We start from the raw sequence: 9,964 nt of genomic DNA, 5'->3' as shown, positions 1-9,964 counted from the left end.
AAAATCCTCAGAAGCGCTCGATTAAGAACATCAACTGTAGAGGATTAGAAGATTACAAGAACAATGAAAGAAAAATGTTGTACGCTGTATCAATCGCTATTACGACAGTCTCTGCAATCTTAACCTAATATGCATGCAAGTATTAACTTAAATACTATACATAAAAGGCTCACGGTTGGACAGGCCCAAACCGGAGAATACAAGGCTAATCTAACGAGCCCAAAAGACGCAACATCAATTAAAACTTCAGCCCTACATAAACAAATATTCAAGAGTTAGTGTAGCATTTATCGAGACAAAAACACTTCACAAATTTGGTCTTAGTTGGTCTTTGTCTTATCCAAGACATCACAACTTACCAATTTCTAATGTGCAAGAATAAGAAAACTTTTCCAAATCCCACATTTGTTAAGTGTTATAAACCTACTAAAGACTTTTTCACTCAATGTCACAATCTTGACTCTAAGACTTGATATTGGAACGAAGTATGATTGACTTCTTGATTTAACCATTTCTACAATTCTCGATTCCTCTTCTTAGACAAGCAATTGCACTAAGACTCACTTAGAGGATCTATTGAGACATGGTTCTTAATCATTAAGACTTATCATAAAACACAATAAAAGGTACTCTCCCTTCTTCTTAGAATAGAGAAACTTTTATCTTTCTGCCTACTTGATTATTCTTATTCGTTCTGCTATTCATTGAAACATTTTTCAATCAACTCAGAATTACACTTAATCTTATAAGTACAATCATATTTACTAAACTTTAGTAAATCATGACGAATATCTTTGTCACTCTTGTGGTGGACTTGATCAACGCACAACCTATTGTACTTGATCTCCTAGACCTTCAATTGACACTTTGTCAAAGAATTAGTCTAAGTTTCCCAAATGTGAAAGTTTTTCATTCATCATACAATACACATTGCATGATTCCAAGTTTCTGTCCAATTGAAACTTGGGCGATGAGAACCTCTCCCTATTTGGTAAACTTTTGACATTTCCACACATAACATAATTAAGAATCAAATCCATTGTTGCTAATAATAGAAACATTCAAACATCAATTCTTTCATACATGCCATTGCAAGGATAAATAAATAAGATAAAGTCAAAAATTCATTTTATTGCGGAAAAAAAAATTGTCCTTACAATGCAATTCAATTGAAAAACTATGTTATTACATATTTCTTAACAATCTATTCTAACTCCAAGTAGTAGCTCAAGAATCCATTCTTCAAGTAATGCGATCGAAATCCATTTCTTCATGATTATATTCAGCTCACTTCTTCCCTCAAGCTTCCTCTCTTTTCTTTGATTCTACAAAACATCAAATTGTAATCTTATCACATAATGTATTAAGAATCTAGAATAGGAACTCAAAAGAGTTAGATAATAGATTTTACCTGAAGTAGAGCCATACGTCTTGGCTCTCCCATGTCTTAGATCTCTCAGGTAGTTAGGGCAGCTTCGTCTCCAATGCCCCTTCTCTTGGCAATAAAAGCAAATGGACTCCTTTGGCACAACACATCGGACAATCACAGACTTAGTTCTTTCTGCACTTCTAATGTTTCCAGTGTCCATTGAAGTTTGGGAGTTTGATTCACCAGACAAATTTGCTTGACCAGCACGCCAAATCATTGCTGATTCAGCAGCTATAAGCAAATAGGTGAGATTAATGAGGGTCACGTCGTGATCCATCATATAGTACTCTCCAACGAACTCACTATATGATTCAGGAAGTGACTGAAGAACCCAGTCAGCAGCCAACTCACTTGAAATCTCGATACCCAACATGCTTAACCTATCAATGTGTGACTTCATCTTTAAGACGTGTGCACACACAGGTTTCCCATATTCGTGTTTACTTGCCAAAAGGGCTTGAGTGAGCTTGAACTTTTTAAGCCTTTGAACTTGTGGGTCAGGGAGAACAATTAGAGGAGGTGGAGGAAGTGAAGCATGACTCTCATTTCCTTGATCGTATCTCGGAACGTCATCTTCATTTGGAAAGGTTGTTCCAAAGGATTTGGGAAGACCATTATAAGATTCAGACATCTACAAAACGGGAGAAAATTCAAGTTATGTTGATTAGAATTCTTGATGTAACACCCAAATGAAACATCAAGCTAGGATCCAACACAATGCTCTACAACCTAGAAGAGGGATGCCGTAATCTAGTTGCAAAATATTTGAAGGTAGGTAAATGACGATTTACCAATTTTCACCATGAAAAACGAAAAAGAAGTTTAAGTTTTTAATGAATTGAAACTCCTAGATCTTTTGAGATTCATTGAACTTTTCAATGGCATGTTTAATCTTGATTATGCCCTGCTATTTGTGACTGGGATGCCGAGGATCACAAACAAGGTGTGAATAACCATACGAATCACGTGGCACTACTAGAAAAATAGCCTTTTACGACGCTCATTGCGCGTCGTAAAAGGCTCAGACGACGCGCAAATGCGCGTCAAGGAAGGCCATGTCATAAAGAGAGACGACACGCTTTTGCGCGTCGTCTATAGACGACGCTCATTTACGACGCACAATTACGACGCGCGTTTACAACACGCAATGCGTATCAAGGAAGACCCTGTCATAAAGGAAGACGACACGCATTCGCGTGTCGTTACCTTACGACGCGCGTGTTAATGACACGCAATGCGTATCAAGAAAGTACCTGTCAAGAAAGGCCATGTCATAAATGAAGATGACACAAATTTTTGTGTATCATAATTTTAAATGTTTAAAAAAAACATTATTTATAGATTTACTTATTTTCAAATTAAATTTGTATTTAATGTTTCATAATAGAAAATAAAATATCATATACAAAAAATACAATCCATTGCATAAATTTAATGTCATACAAAAAATAGAATCCATTGCATAAATTTAATGTCATACAAAAAATAGAATCCATAGAAAAAACCAATTAGTCCAACAACTATAGGCAAATTTCTAACTTCTAATGTAGTTCCACTTGGTTGATATTCAATTCCATCAACTACCCCTAGCCATAGGAAGCACAGAATCACAGTTGCCAATGTTACAACTCCAAAAGTTGCTCAATAAAACCTCTGGAATTAGTCCCTTTATCTCAGCCAAGGGTATAAAAGGAAAATTACTGAAGGATATAGAAATTAGAACCTGAAATATAAGAGAGTAAACTGAGTTTTCTCAGCCAAACTGTGGAAGCAATCCCTTCTCAGATCTTTAAATGCATCCTAATAGAATATCAAAAGTATGCCCAATTGACGACATATCAACCACACAAAATTTATCAATTCTAAGGAATTTGAATGGAAATCAGATGAGAAGAAAAAACCTGGAAGAGATTGTTGAGAGAGTGTAAGAGGCAAAATTGTAAATTTTGTTTTTCATGAGGCTATGCAATTGAGCTTTTATCTTCATATCAAGTACAAAAATAAAGTTAAAAAGATGTTATTTAGTGTGTTCAAGAAACTTGCATGTTGTAGTGTATTACCTTCCTCTTTGCAAATAGTTTATGTAATTCAACACTTGTCATAACTGAAAGATCTTTGTCCTCTCCAACCTAGAGCCAGAAGAAAAAAATATATATAAATATACAAATATAATTTTATCGTGTTTCAAAACACAATTAAATGAATTTATGTAATAATAATATAAAGAAGAAGAAGAAGAAAGATCAACCACCTCATATAAGTGTGCTAAGAAAATAAAGGTTTTTATCATATTCCATCTTCCAGCTCCAAAATTAAGAAAATAAAGTTTTTTATCAAGCTTTGTAGGCTATTTTCAAAGATTCGAATGAAGGAGGGCATTTACGTCTTTTTGCATGGTTTACCTAGAGTGTTAACAATGCTACGTTATCAGGGAGACTGTAGGAGGAATCCATTCCTGAAAATGTGGACACCTGGAAATTTGTCCCTGTTTTTTCGTCCTGTAAAATATAATAATATTAAGTGATAAGTAACATTTTTTTATGGATTTTTAAAGAAACATTTAACACAAAAAATGTTCAATCTCCTGCTCAGTGAACGCCAAAAGAAGTGGAGAGTATATTTCTTGACCATAGGATCGGCGCCACTTGGCACTCTCTCCAATTGGATCGATCCTAAGATAGTATTTACCTTGAACCTACAAAAAGTTTAAGATTTAATGAGGGGAAGACTCATTACTTTGACTTTTTTTATCAAAGTCAAAATTAATTTCCCAAATTGAAGGACTTATAGAAAATGCTTACAGTTAATCCTCTACAATCGTTACCAACGCAAACTGTTTCATTAAGCGCCTCTGCAACACCTTTTCCGTCATCATAAAGCAATCTCCTAAAAAAGAGATTATTCGTGTTTATATATATTATGGCTGATTTAATTTTTTTGATTGTTGATTATGATGAAAGTGCGAATGGAAAGAAAAGACATACCTATGAAGCATTAACTCCAATTGCCCATCAACAATGCCGGATCCACCTACGGATCTATCTACTAAAAGCAAGAGCTCACTAGTTTCGTCTATTAGGTAAATTCCAAGATTGACCTTTAGAAATAACACAAGTCTGTGAAATGTTTCTTTAAAAATTTTCCATTAATGGAGCATTGAATATGAATAGCAAAGGGCATGTTGATTCAAAATGACAGTTATCTTGATAATGGATATTGAAAAAAGAAAACATACAGGATAATAATTTCCAGCAATAGGTTGATTCACTTCAAGATCCCAATCCTCTCTATAGTCTCGAATCTGCCACAAAAAAAATATAATTTTGATCACATTTTCTTTAAATACCTACTTAGATGTTTAATGGGAGTAATACCCTTTGAAGAAAATCTCTCCCATTAGAATCTATGTAAAATGTTTTATTGCTCTTCATGGTGGTTGTGATCTGAGTTACAATTTCTTTCCCAACTCCATCATCAATAGGTATGGGGCCCATATGAAAAAGTTGAGATTATCAGTAATGAACAACAATTAGACAGGTAAAGAAAAATGAACTTACTGTAAATTCAACTTCAGCATGCTCCTTATTCTTGAACACTCTAGTGATCTGGACAGAAGGGTAAAATGGTCACTTCAGACGGTTCAATCAGTCCAACAAAGAAAAAAATGAGTTCATATAGCAATACTTTATCCATTACTTGGTAAACCCATGGATTTATTTTCTGATGTACTTCATCATATATTGGCCCATTCAAAACCTTTATGGGAGTCTGTAATTTCAATGAAGAATATTAAAATATAAATCTGGCTATAAAGTATAAACTATAAGACACATAGATATATCAGAAGAAGTTATATAATATATACCTGCTCCTGTGTATCAATATTATATTTACCATTTGGACGGGAAATATATGCTCCAGATGCCTAAATTAAAAAAGTTAGGAGCTCAATTGTTAATATAAAAAACTTGTACCAATAACAGTATTTACAAAATAATAAAAAATAATAATAATAAATGATATAAGGAAAATAAAGTTACCTGCTCTCCTGTAGTTCCATCAAATCCAGCATAAAAGTTGTATGATTGCTTCACAGAGGCAGTGATCTTTTATAAACCAAAATAACACAGGTTAGTGCACATTAAAAGAATAAATAACAATACTAATAATAATACATAACTTAACTTACTATATTTTATATAACGTCAAAAAATAGGTTCATTTTTGCTAATTTGGGTGATAAACTATTTCACTTTCCAATTAGGTCATTAGCAAAAATAAGATACTTGGTTGCTATATTATGCAAAAAAAAAAATGAAAGGTAAATATACTTAGAGAGCTTCGACTGTTAACATATTGAGAAACCTTTCCTTCACTTCCAGAATAGATTAACTTCAAATTTCCTGTTCCTACTTCTATCCCATCTTTTCCTGTTTCAGTATGCTTGTAAAATGCTTCATTTACAAAATTCCAAGCTGCAAAAAATAAATTATATCACTAGATAAATTCTGTTCAAAATTCGAAAATCAATGTATATTATGTAAAATATTGTTAACTTTATTTTTACCTGGCTTTTTGTGCTTAAAATGACGTATGTGGTAAATCCCAGAGGTGGAACAGATGCTGTACAATTGAGCTTGGTGATTTGCCTATATATGCAGTGGTGTAGTAGTTTCTAAGGGCAATAACGTCATTTACTATGGGGAGAAGTTGATACACTACTTCTTTTCTATTGGAGTCATGGACAATAATATTCTCGCTCACAACCTGTTAGATATTCACAAATAATACGCATAATATATTATTATTGTTATTATTATCCCAAAAAAAGTGATTTAGATGCAACCAAAAGTTCAAAACCTAAAATGATATTCACTGGAAGTCTTATAACATCAGATCTCTTCCACCCTCGGGAATTGTAGACAACAACCACCTACAATATAAAAATCAATATTCCATATTTCCATTTCACATTTATGTAGATATACAGAATATAACAGTTTTTGTTGACTTTCATGGAGAAGATAAAAATATAAAGCATCTTATTACCAATTTTTTGCCAGATGATAGATTCGTTTCAGTTGGAGGGCAATAGCTTATGACAATGATCTTGTAGTTGGCTTTATCTTTGGAGACACCCCACTCTCTGTAAGGTAAATGTCTTCCATCATTAAGTTGGATTCGAGGTGAAGTAATAGGAGGTCCACCAGGTGATCCACAAACCCTAAGAGGTGGTGGTTTGATTCGTGTATAAATCCATCCTAGAAAACCACCCACCACATCAATTGCTACCTTTGCAATCATTGCTACATAGAAGAAGAAGAAGAAAACACTATAAGAACATGTAAGTATGGGATAGAGCTATTCCAAGAAATTTAATTTGGCTATGTTGAATATATTTGATTTTCTGATAGAATTCTAAGTTTTACAGAGGGATGTGGGTTCTGTAACTACAAACATGTTTTTGAAATTTTGATTCCACTTTCTTGTAGTTTTTAGAAACTTGTATCAACAACTAATTACAAATTGGGTTTACAGAAAGGATTAAAATACCTGGAAAAAAGTACAGAGCATGAGAAGGAAACAACCAAGAACGCTTGCTCTCCAACGCCATCATCTTCTTGCGTTGTCACATAATGCTATTAGGGTTTCATCTGCAATTTATTCTTGAACAACTTCTACTTCCTTAAATTTCTTCAAATCAAAGTTGTTAGGTGTGGGCTATGAGGCAAGAAGAGGCGGTGAGGGTTGGAAACGGTAGAGATGGGTGAGGGGCAGAGATGAACGAGGGGATATGTGAGAGAACTGATGGAAACAAGGTAGAAGAGAAGCTCATGAGTAGTTGTAGTAAGTGGAGTAATTTAGAGGAGAAGCAGATTCGGGACACAGTCGCTGGTGCTGATGAGTCTCAATGGTCGGCGATTAGAGGTGAGCCTGCGGTTGCCAACGAGGTGAGGTGAGAGAGAGCAAGGTAAGGAGATGCTAATCAAGTCGTCGATTACAAAGTGCTCGTGCGGAAGGGGTGGAGCGTAGAATTTGCATATGAAGGCACTGAAGAAGGCCGATGGCTGAGGAAGACGATGAAAAAATGCAACGTTGGTGGAGGGTCGACAATGGAAGAGGGTCGACAACCGTGAAAGAGCACAAAGTGGTAGTCCGAGTGTGAGGGGAGTAGTTAGCGGTCGATGTGGGGAGCCAGAGAGGGGAAAGAAAGATCGCCGATTAGGGTAAAGAGGGAAGCAAAAGCGGGTTTTTCTAATTTTGGGGTTTTTCTTTTTCCCGCTTGTAACTAAAGAGCGCGTTTCATTAAAAATTATAAAGCGACATGTTTAGATGACGCGCACATTTAATAATAAGTGCCCTCCGTGTTTTTTTTTCTAACACTAGTTTTAGGGCACGCAAAAATATGCGTCTTAAATTCTTAAAATTTCTAGAGAGCCGACATTATTTTTAGGTCACATGCTTTTGCGTATTATAAATCACTACGTGTCATAAATTGTGCGTTGTTAAGGCTCTGTTTTCTAGTAGTGTGGTGCACCTAATGCTACTATCACCTAATCAATGTGTCGGTTAGCCACACACGCTCCATTGATCTATGATAAGCATCGAGCCACCCTTCGCCACCAATGTCATTCCCAAATTAGTGTGCCGGTTAACCACACACGCTCCACTAACGTTTGACAAGGGTACGAAGTGTAATTCCATGGGTTAGCATACAATTTCACATTTTGCCTAAAGTAACTATGATTTGGGAATTTGTATAAGCATTTAGTTACTTTGTACTTCATTATACTTATAATGGAAGGTTTCTGTGCTATCCTATCCGTTCGGCTAACGACCCTCCACTAGTAAAGAGTGTGGTGGGTAAGAGTGGATACCCATTCAATCGCCATTTTATAGGCAATTTCCTTAAACACCCCTTATAGACCAGCTTCGTGAATGAGGCCTACTAACGGTAAGACTGACTGTTTACTCATACATATATATAATATTAGGCTTTTAATGTTATATATAGTATAAGGTGTATTTTACACTTTTAAAATACTAGGTGGTTTAATTTAGTAAATTATACATTTTAATTTAAATGTAAACCAAAACTTTATGGGTTTATTAAATCACTTTTAATTATACACTTTAATTAATTAATAAAACCATAAGGGTGTGATTTGAACTTTTCAAATTACTAGGGTTTTAAGAATTTAACATTTCAAAATTAAACTTTTAAATCCCAAAACTTGAGGGCAAGTTTTGAAACATTTCAAAACATTAGGGTTCAGAATTTAAATGTTTCAAAATTAAACTTTTTAATTTAAATTCCAAAACTTGAGGGCAAGTTTTGAAACTTTTCAAAACATAAGGGATCAAATAACAAATAATTCAAATTAAACAATTAATTTCATAATTATGTATATTTGACCTAATCTTATTTTAGTCATTAGATAATTACCAAATAACTTTAAATATTCCATATTTATCACATAAACAACCAATATTTAAAAGATTTGAAATTATCTATTGTTTTGGCAAGGATAATCATTTAATTAAGATAAAATTCGGATTTTAACTTTATAAAACAATTTAAGCATTAAATCCAAGTCAAAACAACAGCTAAATCCCAAAATACCCTCTGTCTGGCGCACAAACTCGACGAGTCAGACCTGGACTCGCCGAGTAGGGCCAACTCGCCGAGTCCAGATACTGACTCGCCGAGTTGTGTCGGGCAGAGGAAAAAAACTTGATTTTTAGCAAACAAAACAGTTAAGCATCACATACAATTGAAACCACTCAAGGCTCTGATACCACTGATGGGTTTTATGCATAAGAAACAATCCTATGTGCTCATACAAACCATAATGCTTGGATCTAGGTTTCTCTATTGTACATGCAATGAATCCAAGACTAATAAACTTAGATCTAACATATTATAAACTGAATTAGGGTTTAGAGAATTACCTTTGATTGTTATATAGCAATAACAATCAATTCCTTGCTTGGGTTGGCTTCAAAAGCTTAGTGCCTCAAGTGCTGCACCTCTAATGGAGTCACAAACACCATATAAAACTTGGATGAAGAGGAGAAGAAAGGAGGCTGCCCAAAAACGACTAGAAACCCTAGAGAATCAGTTCCACACGTTTTTGGGGCCTAAGGGGTCCTTTGTATACTTGTGTGGGCTGCTAGGGTTTCAGTCAAAACCCTAATGGACAGCTTAAACCCTAAGCAGCCCATGGAACCTTCTGGATAAGGCCATGGACGAAAATATGATGGGCTCCCATCATAATTTCATTCACCCCTTGTTCCTTTAGCATTCCTTAGCCCAATAACTCAATTATCCAATAATTGCAGTCTAATCCCCTAAATTTAATTAATCTCTTTTAGCCATAGAATTAATTCTTAATTAATTCTTGACTAATATTAATTAAACAATATGATTTCTCCTTTAATATATTATTCTCATAATATATTAATAAATCATTTTTAAACCTTTCTCTCCTTAAATCATCCTACATATTGCTATGTTGAAGGCAACCCAAAAGG

At 34.5% G+C, this 9,964-nt stretch overlaps 1 pseudogene; it reads right to left on the bottom strand.

Annotated features, from left to right (window-relative positions):
* Positions 1–3,311: 3,311 nt before the first annotated feature.
* Positions 3,312–7,043, bottom strand: LOC111916550 (probable alpha-mannosidase At5g13980; annotated as a pseudogene).
* Positions 7,044–9,964: the final 2,921 nt, after the last annotated feature.

This window comes from Lactuca sativa, chromosome 1 (genome assembly GCF_002870075.4).
Source record: "Lactuca sativa cultivar Salinas chromosome 1, Lsat_Salinas_v11, whole genome shotgun sequence".
Taxonomy (NCBI): Eukaryota; Viridiplantae; Streptophyta; class Magnoliopsida; order Asterales; family Asteraceae; genus Lactuca; species Lactuca sativa.
Note: the sequence above shows the minus strand (reverse complement) of the source record. Positions and strands in the feature narration are given on the sequence as shown.